Source organism: Emys orbicularis, chromosome 7, assembly GCF_028017835.1.
Source record: "Emys orbicularis isolate rEmyOrb1 chromosome 7, rEmyOrb1.hap1, whole genome shotgun sequence".
NCBI lineage: Eukaryota > Metazoa > Chordata > Testudines > Emydidae > Emys > Emys orbicularis.
The window spans coordinates 20,466,704-20,483,615 of NC_088689.1; positions in this window are offsets into that span (position 1 = coordinate 20,466,704).

The following is a 16,912-nucleotide window of genomic DNA, read 5'->3' on the forward strand; positions in this document are numbered from 1 at the left end:
ATTATCTCTGTACATTCCAAATGTTTTGCCAGTTAACTGATATGTAAAAACAAGAACAATAATTAATCAATCCTCATTTTTGTTACTGTAATTTTAAAGTTAATTGGTAGCACATGATGTCCTCATTATGACACCAGATTAATTTTAAGTCAAGCACCGTTGGTCTCAAAAACCTCACATGGTATATATGTTTGTTAAATATATCAAAAATATTTTTATAAACTCACTCTTTGTGCCAGTAACCAAAGTGTTCTGATACTGAGATAATGCTTCTCGGTGGATTTTAGTCAATTTTTCTGATAAAGAGACAAAATTCTGCCTCAGATCTGCACACTTATCTCCAGAAAGTGATTTACAGTCCAGACATTTAATAAGAAATCATAATTACATCACAACAAAAATTAATTGTCGAGGAATAGATTTGTATAGTGTTCGGTCTAAAATAGTCTGCTCCACAAAACCAGCTGAATGTTTTGGTGATGGTATGATTGCAGATTTGTGCCCACAGTACACCTGGAATTGAATGCATATAGTGAGATACCTTCATTCATATGATTGGCATCTTCCAATAATGGTTCAGGTCCTTGATGAGATTGAAATTTTTTTGCTCTGTTCATATTCTGCAGATAAATATGAATCTGAGGGCCATATTGAGCTGATGAGGCCCTCTGCACTGGAGGGCTCAAATTCATTCTTGGAGTAAGGTAGGCAATGGTACTGCTCTCCCTTATATTTCTGCTATGTGAGGGGAACTTTATTCCGATCTATGCGCTCCATTAGCAGAGGCTGATAGACTAAATAAAGGTATTGTCCCAGGTGGTGTGGCCAGGCACATTTACCAACCAGCTTTGTCCACTTTTTGGAAACACTGGTCCCTTACATCTGTCCCACCTAGGCAAGGGAGGTTGTAGCTGCTTTCTGCAACTTCCTGCACCTTGGGAGAATGTCTATTGTTGAGGCTTTCGCAAAAGCCTGATCCAAAGGCCATTGAAGCCAATGGGAATCTTTTCACTAATTCCAATTGGCTTTGGATCAGGCCCCAAGTATCCATGTGGGCATTAGCCTGCATAGAACCATGGTGAATTTAGCCATTGCTCTATAAAGATCTCTCTTCTATAGTGAAGTGTACATAAACAAGCATTCACATACTTTAAAAATGAAATATTAAACAAGGGAGATTGACAACTACACTGTAAATAAATATTCTCATGTTAACTATTAATTGTAGTCAAATCAATTGTATAGCTACATAAAAAATTAGGGAATTTAAATGAATTTCCTCTGATCCAACACCCCAAGTTTAGCCCCTTCTCCCCCAAATTAAATTGTCTACCTCATCTTAATAATTTGATTTATTGGGCTTAACATGATTTTCTCAGGTGCAATAAGTAGAAACATCTGGTTCAGTATTTTTTTCTTAAGGACTTATTTTAATGGCTTGATTGTATTTCTGACAAGAGTCAGGGAGAATGACTAACTGCTGTTAGTCAGTTTAAAAACTGTAAAGGGTACAATATAGATAATTTTATGTTCCATGGTGATCACATTTGTTTAAGCGTATTGCAACTGGCTGTCTTAAGGCCCATTCCTGTTGTTAATCTGTGCATGGGACTGCTATTGAAGTCAATAGGAGGTTTGCATGCAGAACCACCATAGGACTGGTTAAATATTCAATACTGTCCCCATAGAGATTAACTTTTTAAAAAGAGCAATCATTCAAAAAGAGTGAGATGACTTCCGAGCCAACTTTTACAAGAACTATTAAGGCGGATAGTAAAAGACGGAGAAGAATATAGACAGGTTTGTTTCATTACAACTGTGTGTCACACTCAGTCCTTGGTTGATTCATGTGTCATCATGAGCAATAAATCTCTCCCCCGTATGTTGTGTAGCAATTTATCTTTCTTTCATGGTGCCTTTCTTCTAGAATTAACCTTATAAGAGAAGCAAATTTAATTTCCTCATACTTGCATTTTTTAAACTTGATACAGATATCTGACACATTACCATATTTCTAGCATAGGAGACAAGATAGAGCTTTAAATGCTGGTGCTCAATAAACTGATTCAACATACAAAATAAAAGTAATATCTGAACATTTTGCTGATATTTTATAGGATGCTAGAAATATGTTTCAGTGGCTCATTAAGTGATAGATATTAAGCTGAATTCTTATAGGCAATGGGCAAAGTTTTCTAAAATATGTGCCTGAGTGATGAATGTACATGCAAGTTACTATGTGTCTATTACCACATACTATATGATACTTTCGCTCCAGTGAGTTAGAATAATGATGGCAAATGGAATGCACAATACTTTATCTCTGACCACGAAGTGGAATTGCAGTCTTCCTGTCGGAAGCGCAACTGTGTATGTATGTTTTATGTACAGTTGTTATTTTAAACTATTGGAATAATTTTTTAAACGTGTGCATAAAATGTGCTCAGTAAACCTTGTATTGCATCTGCAAAAGTTGCATAACTGCCTGTACAATATGCAGTTTGTCCTTTAAAATCTCAATTCCATATTCTATATCCATTTTCGACATGCATGTCCAATTACCTATCTTCCCATGTGCAACTCTGTGTTTTGCAGACAGAACTTAGGTGGATATTTATGAAAATTTAGCCCAATATGGTATGTAGCCTTTTAAAAGCATGAGCTTCTTTTATGTTCATTGTCCTTTGGCAGATGCTTATAGCATTTAAATGGGTGTATTTGGGTTAATAATGCATTGCAAAAAACAATAAGAGGTTGAAACTGACCATTCCAGTAAATAAAAAGGCCAGATCTTCAGCTGGCATAAAGTCATCATATTTTTATTCACTTCAATAGAGCTATGCTGATTTATATCAGGTAAGGATATGGCCCTATGTATGACTGGGTAGATATTATTTAACCCAACCATTAAATTTCTTGTGGACAGATTTTTAAAGGTGTTTAGGTTCTGAAAGATTCAGATAGACACCTAGTGGAATTTCCAGAAGTGTCTAGGCACCTAACTTCCATTCATAAGTATCTAGGTTCTTCTGAAAATCTCACTAGGTATCTATCTTCATCTTAAAGGTCTAAATACTTTTTAAAAAATCTGGCCCTAGGTCTGTAGGATTTGTTTCTGGGCCCATTGAGTAAAATGACAAAAGTCCCTCTAATTTCAGTGGTCCAGGATGAGACCTGTTATGAGAGGTTGCAGTTCCCAACTTTTTAGGAACTAGATATTCAAAAAAGTTCTCTGAAAGTTATCCTTCCAGGCTGTGAAGTAGGACAGTGTCACCTTGTCTCCATATTGAAATCTGGAAGAAGTAATTCACAACCCACTCCTCAACTCCCAAAACATCATCTAATAGTAAGTGTAGGAGGTTCTGACCTGAATATCCAGCTAGTGCGGAGTGCATGCAGAGGACACAGGCTGTGTGAACAGTATTGATTCAAGTCCATAGAATATTTTATATAAAAGGGAGTTTGGGAGGACCCAAATGGCCCATGTTTTCAGGTGGGTTCAAGTTTCCACTAAAACTATTCACACCGGCCAAACCAAGCCCTCTTTTGAGGGCACCGTCAAAAAACATTTTGGTCTTGTGAGAAACTGTTCTCCAGAGATTTTCAGACTAATTCTGTGAACCCAAGTGGCTCGGACAGTCTGATTAAACAGCCAAACATTTATCTAAAACTTAACCTCCAAACTCTTGTAGTTCACCTCCCACTAATTTATTACGCAGGTTTTAGACATGACAAGCATCCAGTTTTGAATATCTAGTCCGGTACACTTTCAGCTTGCATAGTGCATGTATTGAACACAACATCTTGGAGGTTGTTTGCTGCCCACTCAGTACTGGAATCATCAGCCAAAATTAAATTCAGATAATCTAACAAAACTTAAAAAAGAAGCTAGAGACTCCATCTAAGTCAGTCTACCATCACTATTACTGAGCATGTAATACAATACAGAAGCTCAAGTAAGGCCTGATTCTTCAAATACTTATGCATATGTTTTAATAGGGACTAGCCATGTGCTTAAGTGTTTGCAGAATCAGGGCCTACATCTTTAGCAATCTCTCCAATACTCAGACCCATAGGAGAGAGCTAAGGATAAAGTGTTAGCCTTAATTCTTTCTTTAATTACTTTGTATGGTTTGTGTCAGGCCACTGATGATACTTGTAGCCTCTGTGTGTGAACTTTTTATTAAAATCTACTGCTAAAAAAAGAAAGATGTCCCTCAAGGAGATGTATAAGAGTTCACATGGTAGGAAAAGCTGTTAAGGTCTGTACAAAATGTCTACTACTGGTCTCCATAGTCATTGCTGTGTATCATGTAAATATGTATTTAGGATTTACTTTTTCTAAATGAGGCATATTGATTTAACAAACTGCTAATGGTTGTTATGGTTTATCGTATATATCTATATTTATAATGAAAATCATTGGCTGGATAGACTAATTGCACTGTCAAGAATATGTGTATTGAAAAGCGAATACATGGTTGGTAATATATCATGTGTACTACACCATGCATGTGCAGTAATTCTGTGTAGTAAAAATATGAAACTTTGTTTAAGAAGTGTTATCGCACATGGTTTCAATGTACCCAAAAGGCACAAGTCCACATAATTGACTAATGCTCTACAAAAGCTGTATTTAAAAAATTGTAATTTTGTAGTTCTTGTTAAATGCTGGAAAACTATCTTCCAGTTATTTGTATACCTAGAGCTTAAAAAGTATCCAGTACTTTTAAAAATAATATGAATATTAGAAAACCTCCAAAAACACCAATCACTTCTTTGGTTTCAGCCCAGCCAGAATTCCTAGAGAATAACTAAAATAGTGCTTTACAATGAAAATGCAAATACAACCCTAATAATAAGAATATGACCATAGGGCCTGATTCTGTTTACACCACAGATAGTCCCATTTACTTTAATTACTTTGCTCTTATGGATCCTGTTGCAAAGCCCATTGAAGTCAATTAAAAGACCTCAGTTGCTTTCAATGGTCTTTGGATCAGATTCTTATAGAGCTTTCTTATCTTCAAATCTCAAAGTATTATTATCCTTGCTTTGCAGATGTGATAACTGAGGCCCAGAGATGTTAACTGTGAAAGGATCCAGAGCAATGGATGGTCACTTGTTACAAAACAAAATTAAGTGACTTGCCCAAGGTTACACAGCAGATCAGTGGCATTGTCAAAAACCGAACCCAGGTATGCTAACTCCCAACCCCAAGCTCATCCCAGTAAACCTTCTAACCAGAGAGTGTAAAAATGGAGCTGCTATACTAAAGAGAATCAAGAGGGCTTCCCCAGAGGAGATATTTGAAAATTCAGTATCACAAATTGCCTTGGAAAAGAGAAATATATAATAAAAGGTGCCTTGATTTATCTTTATTTAGATACAGGGCATTTTTCTAAATATCAGATTTTTTTTCACTATGTTTTTATTTTCTTAAGATCATTTTAGAAAACAAAACCCCATAGACTTGGCAGTCACTAGTGAATCACTTCTGAATTCTTATAGGAATGTAATATATTGCCAATGTTTCCAGATGCAGTTCAGTAAAAAACTTTTCCTCAGGATTAGATTATTTACCAAACAATCATTAACAATGATTATGGGACCGATCAGACAAACCCTTACGTAAGTCCCAATGGGACAACTTGGATGAGTAAGATTGAGCCACATGACTAAAAGTTTGAAGGACCGGGCCTTTATGTTTCAATACATATAAAAGATGATTATTTCCATGTCTACTGGTACCTAGCAAGTTTGATTAAGGTAGTTCTGAAATACAGTTAACAGCTACTGTACCTGTAGAATGTGTTGACTACTTCAGCATTAAAATGTGCCATATCATTTAAATTTATATTTGGGCTTCTTTAAAACTCCTTTTTCTTGGATAATACCATGTGTTTATAAGGACTATTCATTCAGAAAAATAGCTAAATAAATAAAATATTTCTAAATTCCATACAGAAAATTTACATCAGTATAAATGTCGAGTGACAAAACAGAACAAGACTGCCATGTACATAAGAACATCAATTTCCCAGGTAGGCTAAATGATATACTCCTTTTTTCATTTTGTCCTATTTATGTTTCAGATGTGCTGAATCATTTGTGTAAAGACAGATTGACAGACATCCTAATTTTGTTACAATAGTACCTTGAATTTAAAAAAAAATGATTAAAGACCAATGTAATTAACTTATTTACATATTTTTGAACAAGAGGCCTGTGCTGCCTGTTCTGTTTACAATGGCTTGTGCTTTGTGAATACATATCAAATGTTGTAATATATTTTTATTATCTAGAGTTAATTGTTAATACAGAAAAATATATATGTATATTGTGATTTTGTTACTCTGTTATAAAATGTGATTCTATTATTAAATGAACTTGTGTGAGCAATTTTTTAGATAAAAGTTTACATTTAAAAAATCTGCCTCTTGCTTATTGGAAAGATGGAGATTGTTTATTTTCATGTGATTGCAATGACATTAAATGATCTCATTTTATTAACGGGTAGCTGGTACCTAGTACACTGTGATAAGGATATACTTTTTCATCCATTAGGAGCACCACAGGTGTAGGAATCAAATCCGCAATCCTGCAGTGACTTCACAGTTGGTTCCCACCATGTTACAGTTGAGGAGCTAAGCTGTACCTGTGATCTCAGTCTATCTTTGGCCACTTGCAAGTAACAGGCCTATACCTGAAATTGTCTCAGAGTGAAGTCCAGCAGTAAACCCCACTCTTGACTGGATCAACAGGTTATAACATTTCCCATTTCCCCATCTGCATTACCTCCAGCAGCTCCAACTGGGTTTGGACCTATGATTCAGAATCCTCTCTGGGAACTAGAACCAGCTGGAGAATTCAATAACAGAACAGCTTGTTCAAATCAGAGTATAATTTTATTTATGGGCACATAGGAACATCACAAGCAGAGATAAAAGGGTTAAAAATAACAAAAATCTAAATGTATATAATCTTATCTTGCCAGTTAAAAAAGATTCCATTTGACCCAGGAACCTCCTATGCATTGGGGCTGGGTAAAGCAGGCTGCAGCCTCTGCCTCTCTGAGGGACTTTTCCCCCAGTCAGTCTCCCCCTCAGGACACAGGCTGTCTTTTATCATGTCAAAGATCCTTTGCTTGTCAGTCTCCACCCAAAGATATCCTGAGATTTCAAGCAAGACTCCTGAACCTGACCAAACTGATTTTCACATTTTTCCAGAGGGGGCAGGAGAAAGTTTTCATTCCCAGGGTGGCCCATTTGAGCCCCAAGGAATTGGGCTCTGTCAGCAGGCAATGTTTCATTACAATATTACAGCCATTCCTTCAGGATAACTCTTAGCTACCTTTTAACCAGCAATACAATAACTGAAAGTCCACAGAGAAATAACATTCATAAAAATTAATACACATGCCTGTCATGTTCTTCAAACACCTCTTCAGAGTTCTTGGCAGGATTGGAGCTTATGGGCTCACCTCTACTCTGGTCCACACATCAGGTCTCTTGATGGCGGTTCTGCTTTCCCTTCAGGTGTGACATCACCATTGTGGGAGAGCAGAAGGACTTAAGAGAATTTAGCATTCCCAGATGCCTGTTCACTTCAGAGAGAGTCAGCAATTCTATGTACTGTCTGGCCTCGGTTCCTATTTTCCTCCTTTGTTTCAAGAAATTCACCAAATGACTTTTTATTTTCCAGCTCCCCAACAGAGCTGGTTTTAGGGCAATGCAACACGTGGTTGAATGAAGGATTTCTATTCTATCCTTTAAATGAAGGATTTTCTATTCAGACTCCACTTAAATAAAATCTGATGAGCTGTACAGAATCCATGCCAAGGAGCCAATTCCCCTACCTCCCTGCATACACATGCATGGTGGAGATGACCTTCTAATGACAGCTTGGGAATAGAGAAACTGGGATGCAGAAAACAAATAAAGTTTTCAACTAAGGGGATGAAGGAGTGTGATGATGTTGCCATGGGGAGGAACAGAGAGAAAGAGAGGCATGGTGGAAATAAAGAAATTTGAAGGGGATGGGAAAGTAACGAGAGGCTGATAAGATGAGAAACCATGGAGAGAGAAAGGCAGAGGGAGACAAAGACAGGTGGGGGGACCCTGGAGAAGAAGAGAGGGATTTTTGTTTCACAACTGTTGTGATTATTGATGGGACTCATTTATAACTGGATCCAAATGCCCCTTTGGAGTAGAGAGAGAGAGGGATGATATCCAGATGGGAATGTTGCAGCTCAGAGTCAACTCTACTAGAAGTGAAGTTAATAAAATACAACTTCCAGCTTTAAAAAAATAAGTCACAGTAATGTAATTCCTCAGGTGAAAAGTTAGTCATTTTAGTCCTTCAAGGGAGCTAGCAAAAAGTCAACTGGGAGAAAAGTCATTTTCTGTGCAAAGGTTTTTACACAGCTACAGTGCCTGGGCATAAATGTGTAAGGGGTCAATCATTAAATAGATCTATGAATATAGAAAATGACTTTTTACATAAAATGTGAGGGGGGGGAGAAGCAGAAGAAAAAGTTTCAGCAGAACACGATGTGGAAGAATGCACAACATAGAGTGAAATCCAAAAGATAGAGTAATAGTGAGAAAATACCATGGGGAAAAGTGCTTTTACATAAATGAATGTACAGTGAGCATAATTTTACTATAGATAGAATATTCTGAAATCACAGAATTTCTGGTTCTTGTCCAGCTCTCTTTTCTGAAATAAAAACAAACAAACAGAAAGATGTTCCCACTAAATTAAGTTTGGGGGGGTTGGGGGAGTTGGTTTGAAAGCATTGAACTATTTTGTTTTGATTTCTACCTTTTAAAACTTCATTTTTTAATATAAAATACCAATATGTTTTCTTTCAAAAAGGCATTTTGAAATGAAAAAGGAAGCATTCTCTTCCAAAAAGTGTCAAAACAGGTGATTTCAACATAACAAAAATGCTTCATTTTGGGTTTTCTCCCTCCCACCTCAAAAGAAATTTCATAAAAAAATCAAGTTTAAGAGAAGTGAGTCAGAAGAGATGGGTGTAATTTTTTATATCTGTTCAATGGAAACTATGACATTTTGGTAATCAGTCATAAAACAAATTTCAGCTAGTTATGTGATCTCACCATCACTTGTCCAACAGTGTCGTCATTTTTATTTTTATATTTTCATATAATTTCCATACATTTTTATGTAAAATAAAAAAATCAGTCTCTAAAGTATCTAGGTCACTTTTGAAAGTGGGACTTAGGCCTTGCAATTTTGAGCAAAGCAACACCCACATATCTTTAAAAATCTGAGCCTAAGAGTCTCTCATGTTGCCTCCAGATATTCAGAGAGAGACCAGTTCTGAAAACAATAGGAGTTGTGGGTATATAAAGGATGCAAGATCAGGCCTTAATGTAGCAAGCTAGGGAAAAGTAAACAGCTGCTTCACTCAAAATAAAATAAGAAATTTGGAGTATGATATGCTCTCACAAAGATGAGAAACTGGACTAGCTCCAACGATGGAGCTGGTTTCATACCAGTGTAAATAAGAACAGAATTTGTCTGAGAAGAAAGAGACATAACTCCTCTGAGACAACACAGACATCATTACTCTTGATCCTATGCACATGATGGGCCAAATTCTGTTTCTGGACATGTCCACAGAGCACCACTTGAACTCCATGTATGCATCCAAGGACAGAAGTTCACCTATTGTTTGTAGAAAAATTAAGGTGCAGAAAAGTGACTGGCAGAATACAAAAAGAAACACAATCAAATACTTTTATATTCCCTAAAGTATGGCTTCCCAAAAAACAAATGGAAAGGGAGACTGCAATCTCATTTACTGACTTTTCAATAATATTCATCTCCACAGTGCCTGAGCACCTCACAGACATTAATTAATATAATCTGACATTACCTCACAGAGGTATGGAAGCATAAAAAACCCCAAGTTAGAAAATATTTAGATATATTCAAGTTGGCAGGGCCTGATGACATTTATCCTAAGGTACTTAAGGAACCAGCTGAAACAATCTTGAAACTATTAGTGATTATCTTTGAGAACTCATGAAGGATGGGTGAGAACGCAATTGGACTGGAGAAGGGCAAAGACAGTACCTATTTTAAAGAGGGGAACAAAGAGGAACTGGATAACTATAGACCAGTCAGCTTAACTTTGAGACCTGGAAAGATACTGGAACAAATCATTAAACAATCAGTTTGTAAGCTCCTAGGAAATAATAGGGTTATAAGGAATAGCCAGCACGGAATTGTCAAAAAAATCATGCCAAACCAACCTAATTTTCTTCTTTGACAGGATTACTGTCCAAGTGGATGGGGAGTGGGGAGGGACAGGCCAAGCTGTAAACGTGATCTATCGTGATTTTAGTAAGGCTTTTGACACGGTCCCACATGACATTTTCATAAGCAAACTAGGGAAATGCAGTCTAGATTCAATTGCTATAAGGTTGGTGCAAAACTAGTTGAAAGAACATACTCAAATAGTAGTTATCAGTGGTTCGCTGTCAAACTGGGGGAACGTATCTAGTGCTGTCCCACATTCAATATTTTCATTAGTGCCTTGGATAATGGACTGGAGAGGATGCTTATAAAATTTGCAGATTTCACCAAACTGGAAGGGGTTGCTAGCACTTTGGAGGACAGGATTCAAATTCAACACAAATTGAAATTGGACAATTGGTCTGAAATTAACAAGATGAAATTTGATTAAATGCGAAGTACTGCACTTAAGAAAAAAATCAAATGCACAGCTACAAAATGGGGAAGTACTGCTGAAAAGGATCTGGGGGTTAGAGTGGATCACAAATTGAATATGAGTCAACAATGTCATGCAGTTGGGAAAAAGGCTAATATTCCAGGTGTTTTAACAGAAGTATTGAAAAAGGCTAATACTGTATTCCAGGTGTATTACCAGAAGTATTGCATGTAAGACAAAGGGGACAATTGTCCCACTCTACTCAGCACTGGGTGAGGCCTCCCCGGGAGTACTGTGTCCAATTCTGGGTGCCACACTTTAGGAAAGATGTGGACAAGTTGGAGAGAGTACAGAGGCAAGCAACAAAACAGAGGCAAGCCCCCCTACCAGAACCCCCCTTCCCCCCAGTGCCTCCTGCCCACCGGCGGGCCCTGCCGATCAGCGCCTCCCCCTCCTTCCCAGTGCCTCCTGCCTGCCGTGGATCAGCTGTTTCGCAGGATCAGGAGGCGCTGGGGGGGCGGGGGGAGGAGTGAGGGTGCAGTGTTCTCGGGGGAGGGGGTGGAACTGGGCGGCGAAGGGGTGGGTGGGAAGAGGCGGTGCGGGGAGAGGTGGGGTGGGGGTGGGGCTGGGGCCTTGGGGGAAGCGGTGGAGTGGAGGGGGCCTGCGTGGAGCGGGGGGAGCACCCCCCAGCAAATTAGAAACTCAGCGCCTATGAAAATAATAAAAGGTTTAGAAAACCTGACCTATGAGGAAAGATTTAAAAAAAAATTGTTCTGAGAAAAGACAACTGGCAGCATGTGTGTGTGGAGGGAGAACCCGATAACAATCTTCAAACATGTTAAGGGCTATTTGAAAAAGGACAGTGATCAATTGTTCTCCATGTCCGCTGAAAGTAGGAAAAGACATAATGGGTTTACTCTGCAGCAAGGGAGATTTTGGTTAGCTATTAGGAAAATTTTTCTAACTATAAGGCCAGTAAAGTTCTAGAAGAGGCTGCTAAGGGAGGCTGTGAAATCCCATTCATCGGAGGTTTTTAATAATAGGTTGGACAAACAACTGTCAGGGGTGATCTAGGTATATTTGGTGCTACCTCTGCTCAGGGTGCTGAACTAGATGACCTCTCAAGGTCCCTTCTAGGCCTACATTTCTATGATTCTATTATAATGATCTCCATATTACAGATGGGGAAACGGAGGCACCCAGCAATGAAGTAATTTGTGTGAAAGATTAAGGAAGTCTGTGACAGAATTCAGATCTTCTGATCCCCTGTCCAGTGCCATAATCACCAGACAATCCATCCTGCCTACTCCAGTGTAGGTTTCAGTTTTCCATGACTGATACCAACAGTGAAAAGCCTTCCCCCACGCACATTTTAAATTAATAAGCCAAATAGCAAATGATAAATTGGCAGCTACCACTTCAGAAGTTGTTCATGCGCCAGCTACTGTAGGAGTCCCACACGAGACAATTTCAGTTTGTTTGTTTTTCCATTTTGCAGTAGTACAATAAATAAAACAGTAACTTCTGTTACTCTTGATTATCCTGGGCAGTAAAATAACTGAAAACAGAAGGCTTACATTCAAGTTAACACCAAAAGTACCAGTAATGCTCTTTGTCCTGGAGTAGGAGGAAGCCACATGGGGGGGAAGAGGGGGAGGCGTGTCTCCAATTATATGGATTGGAGATTGTCTTTGAGAATAGGTTAGCAATCAACTATTACTTTAGGGAGAAATAATTTTGTCCTCACCAATTATCTTTTAAAAGTAGCCTTGATAAACCAAACAGTTTCAGATGTATTGTTACAGAATATACAGGCCTAACGTCACACCAGACTAGCACTGTAGTCCAATAATTATGTGATAGCATTTTGCATATCAATTTTGCTTCTACTTTAATCTTTGCCATCTTGCAATCATTTAGCATAAAAGGCTGACTCATTTCCACAGCCCATCTTTCCTCTCCTCTTGGTGATTGCTGCGTGATTGGCAGTGCCACTCTGGACTTGCCATTAAGTATACTCAGACACGACCTGATCCCACAATTTGCCAAGCACTTCCTGCAAGATACTGATTTCCCTCAATTCCTCATAGGATCAGGCCCACAATGTTGAAGTTATGTCCCAAGTCTTTAGGAGACAGAGTTGTCCCAAGTCAGTTAACATGGATTCCAACTGGAAACTAAGAGGGATCAAGCTGTAATTTTCACATTTTAATCTGGATTTTGAAGACCACAAAGTTTAGAGCAGTTCAGACTGAGATTTTGGATTGACTCACTATGAAGATACTGCAAAATTCAGATCTGGATCTATGTTTGGGGCAGTGGAAAGCTGATTTCAAGGAAAGACCTTTTCTACTTAGAGTCTACAGGAAAGATCTTGCAGGGATGGGTGCCCTGCCTGCTTTCTAATTCCGCAGCAGTAGGAGCTGAAAGTTTTCTGTGAGCCCTGCTGAGGCTACTGACATTACAATTTTGCATCCCTATGGGACAGACACTCCAGAATGGAATGCTGTAGTAGGAAGTCCCTAGTCTTGTTATGGAGCCCTTTGGGGTTGCACTGTTCCAGACATTTGGAGTAAGCACACCACACAGAAGACCTTCCGTACAGATTATTTGATGGGAAGATGATTTACCTCACTGGTCTTTTAGAGACTAAAGATGGAGAAGGAGGCCAGCTAGTTGTCTCAGGAAGAGGCCAGATGGTTGAAGGAGACTTACCAGTTATGAGCATTGGTGAGTGGTAAAAAGCTACTGGGGCTTTTATCCCAAGGAGATAGCAGTAGGTCAGGGAGGAACCTAGGGAGAAAGGAAGCAACCCAAAACTGAGTCCAAGTTTGGCCCAGGTTTACCAAAAGTTTCACCATCTGGGAAACAAGGCCCCCGCAGCTCCGATTGGCCACGGTTAAATAATATATGGAGATATCCTATCTCCGAGAACTGGAAGGTCATCGAGTCCAGCCCCCTGCCTTCACTAACAGGATCAAGTACTGATTTTGCCCCAGATCCCTAAGTAGCCCTCTCAAGGATTGAACTCACAACCCTGGGTTTAGCAGGCCAATGCTCAAACCACTGAGCTATCCCTCCCACTTACTGAGCTCTCCCTCCCCCCAATGGGAGCTGCAGGGGTGGCTCCTGCGGACGGGGCAGTGTGCAGAGATGCCTGTCTGTGCCTCGAAGCCGGAGGGGGGACATGCTTCCGGGACCTGCTTGCGGTAAGCACCGCCCAGAGCCTGCCCCCCCTCCACGCCCCAATCCCCTGCCACAGCCCTGATTCCCCTCCTGCCCTTCAAACCCCTCAATCCCAGCCCAGAGCCGCCACTTGTACCCCAAACCCCTCATCCCCAGGCCCACCTTCATCTGGCCAGTCCTAGTATTGCTTTTTACTGGGTTTTTGTTCATGTTCAACTTTAATTTGTATTCCGCTCCAAATTCAAACCAGGCCCTCAAATTTCAAGATGGAATAATGAAATTAAGTCAATAGGATCAGCACCAATCAAAGGCCTTCACTGATTTCTAATGAAAAAGGTTAAAAACCATGCAGCTGCTGCTACCATCTGTGCAAGTTAAATTCCAGCCAAGATAACATCCTCCTCCGAAGCTTCACATGTGGAGAATGCAGAAGCACCTCTGGGAGACCGTGTTGCAGCTGAAATGCTCTGTGGCTTGAAATTCAAAAAATAATCAAGTTTTATAATAGAACAGAGTGAGAGAGATTCTGGGAGGTAATTTCCTCTGAATCTACCGGTGGTTTTTTAGTTCTAGTCTCCATTACAACCTGCTCTTTGCATTACTCTAAATACATCAAACATTGCCTTTCATGTCACGGAGGCTTGTGCAAAAGGATACCAATTCCTGGAAGGCTCTGCATGGAACCTTCACAGAGAGAGAATAATTCGTTTGGAGAATAAGTGCTCCATAATTTAAAGAGTTTGGCACGCAGATGGTTGAAAAACTTTTTTCTTTCGCCAGCTTCTTGTTGGAACCCAGTTTAGCGCCTCATGCCAATTTCTGTTACCTGATGTTCAGAATAAAGCTGCCTGCAATTTCAGCAGCACAATATGCATGTCCCTGCTCTGGGAGGGACAAATATGGCATCACCAATATCAATTCGGAGGGTTTTTTTTATTTCTTTGCATTTCTACGAAATCAAAGGGGGTCCTAGCCAAAGCACTAGGTGCTCCTGATAAAAAGTTCCGAGACAAGACAAAAACTAAACAGCTTAATCCCCCATCATCAGAAATCTAGTTCCTATGAACTATAAAAACTCCTTTTCTTCGTGCATTCTTACCTCCATCAAATCCCTCTCCCCCGTAGCAGCATGCCCAAATAAATGCATCCTGCCACATATCCTGAAGGTAAACAGACCCAGGGTATTTTGTTCCAGTGGGAGAGTGGGCTTGGTCCAGAGCTAAAAGCCTCTCATAGAAAACATTCCATATCAGCCCCCCCTTTTAAATGAAGGTGGATCCAGCCCCAGGACTTCCACTGATTGCAGTTGTGACAGAGAGAGAAGAGGTCTCATTTATATGCTCACCTAGGCTGATATTTTCCCCACCTATATCTGGGCTAAGCTCGCCAACGCATGCCATAAAGATATGCCAAGGAAGCACCATACAGCTGCTAGTATCTAAGGCCACTTACTCAGGTCACTTATATTAGTGTTTCTTGCAATTTTTTCAGGTATTTTTGGCAGAAAAATTCTAACAACAAGCAAGACTAGAGAAAGGAAATCAAATGTCATTATGTGGCAGCAAACAATCAGTTACCCATGTTTAGCCTTTGCTCAATAGAAAGAAAAGAAACTGGAAGAACAGATTACAATATTTGATGGTTCTTTTTGGCATAGGACATTGTGCCTTTGACAAGGCAGCACCTCAAGGAGGAGATTCCTAATGAAACAGGATAAGAGAACAAGCAATGGCAGCTACAATACATCCTATACTGCCAAGACATTAAGTTGTCTATGTCACTTGCAGAACCACACAGCCCATTGCAAATAATTGACTTTTGTGGAACTTGGCCTTGCAGCTTCACTAATGAATCGTATCTTTTACAATGGACTATGAATGTAGGCGGTACAAAGCATGGAGTTTTCCCAATAAGTTACTCAAAATTAATCTTTAAACCCCCATGAATATGTATATTTTAAGAGTTACCTTTGATATAATTCTGTATAATGATCATTTTATCAAACATAAGCAGTAGCTGCACTTGTATGATGCCCAGATTGATTACAGAAGGAACACTGTGTTTACATTATCTAGGCTGTCTTCACATTTATATTAATGCAACATAAAAACATTGCAGACATTTTAAATACAAGCAGCCTAGGTAGCCTGATGTCTTCCAGATGAGGCTGGATATTGCTAAGGCTATATGTCAAATACTGAGTTGATTATAGCCAGGCTCCAAGTGTGCCATCCACCAGGGCATAGTGAGGCAGTGTCTTTTGTCTCTTGACATTGCAAATTTGTCGTCTTGGATTTTTTAGAACCTTTCTGAAAGAACATTAGTGATCATGTAGTGAACCCATCGCCATTTCACCGATATTCTGACAAGAATTCTTACACATGTCATTATTACATACAGCTTAATCATTTTTAAGTCCATGCCACACTCCTTCCATTTGCAGGTAGCATATTTAATTATGACTGATTGCATTTTTATCTTAATAAAGCTGCAGTTGAAGAGTATTTTTCTACTTCTGCCCTATGTGAGTGGTAGATTTCACTATTTCTGGAACCTTCATATGTTTGGAAAACAAATATTATGTACCCTATACTTGTGCTGGACTATATATTAAATATCCTGGCTTTTATATCACTATACATATTATATAGTTCTGCATTTGAATACTGTTTTGGAAGTGATTGTAACTATGCCTAGTACCTCTAAAGCTTTTAAGCATTCCCTTGCCCAGACTGCCCATCACTAGCTTCTTACTACCTTTTGAGGATGGGCCCCACAGTTCCTTTGCCTTTGACTAAAGGACCAACCCTGCACTGATGTGAGTCAATGGAGTTTTGTCATTGACTTCCACGGCACCAGGATCCAGCCATATCTGCATAGGTTATTACGCCATGGTTGTTTCTGCTTCCCTCCCTTCTGATGGAATACGTCACCCACTGTGACGCTTCCCAGGGAAGTGAGGCACCTGGCTATCACCTACCCATAGCATGAGAAAGCCTTCTTTGTACCTGCCAGGGGTCA